Genomic DNA, 926 nt, shown 5'->3' on the forward strand with positions numbered 1-926 from the left:
TCACATTTTTTGTCTCTCAGCCACATAGTTAATCCTCAGTCAAATGTTAACTCGTAATCACTTTAATACACTCGCAAACAAATAGTGCAAGCAAGAGATTCAATTCAATGTACAAGCAAGTCACAACAAGACAAACAATACAATCACAAAGTAATAAAACAGGCAAGCGCAATCAAATGCAAATGCGCAATCAATATGATGCATGTCTATCCTAACGCAGGCTATGAGCTCATGTGTCGGTTGCCTACCCGCTCCCGACATTACCCGGGCACAAGTCCCAGATATGGTTTTCCAGATGCATCAGTGTGCTTATAAGTCGTACGGCCAGGCCGCATCAGTGTGACTTTAAGTCGTACGGCTAGGCCGCATCAATGTGACTTTTCAAATCAATAAGCATACATCTGGAAAACAGTTCTCAGTGTGTGGGCGTCCCCACTTTACATTTGGCACTAAGGCCCAAACAATGTCACATCTGCTCTCCTGTGGCAGACACTTCATTAATTAATATATTCTTTAAATCCTTGTTCTCTGCTCTCCTGTGGCAGAGATTCATTTTCTTAATAAACCGAGCTCAAATCTTTACTTAAAACAAAATCTCTCCTTAAAAGATTGGGTTTAAGACATTATATTTTTCTTAATAAATCAAACTTTAAAATAGAATAAATCTTTTCTTAACTAAATATATTTTAAATAATTTAATTTTCCAAAACCAAATCTTTTAAAATAACTTTTCAAATAAAACCTCAGATTTTATAAAATTTCGGCGGCATTTTCTCTAAAATTTGGACTAAACCACCCTTACGGGTTTCCTATTCCTCAACAATCACATTTTCATAACCTCAATCCAAACTTAATTCGACCAATTAAACTCTCGTAACAACCAAACCAGTCACATTCACAGCAATAATCCATACTCGATATCATTA

Source organism: Arachis duranensis, unplaced genomic scaffold (genome assembly GCF_000817695.3).
Source record: "Arachis duranensis cultivar V14167 unplaced genomic scaffold, aradu.V14167.gnm2.J7QH unplaced_Scaffold_608113, whole genome shotgun sequence".
Classification (NCBI taxonomy): domain Eukaryota; kingdom Viridiplantae; phylum Streptophyta; class Magnoliopsida; order Fabales; family Fabaceae; genus Arachis; species Arachis duranensis.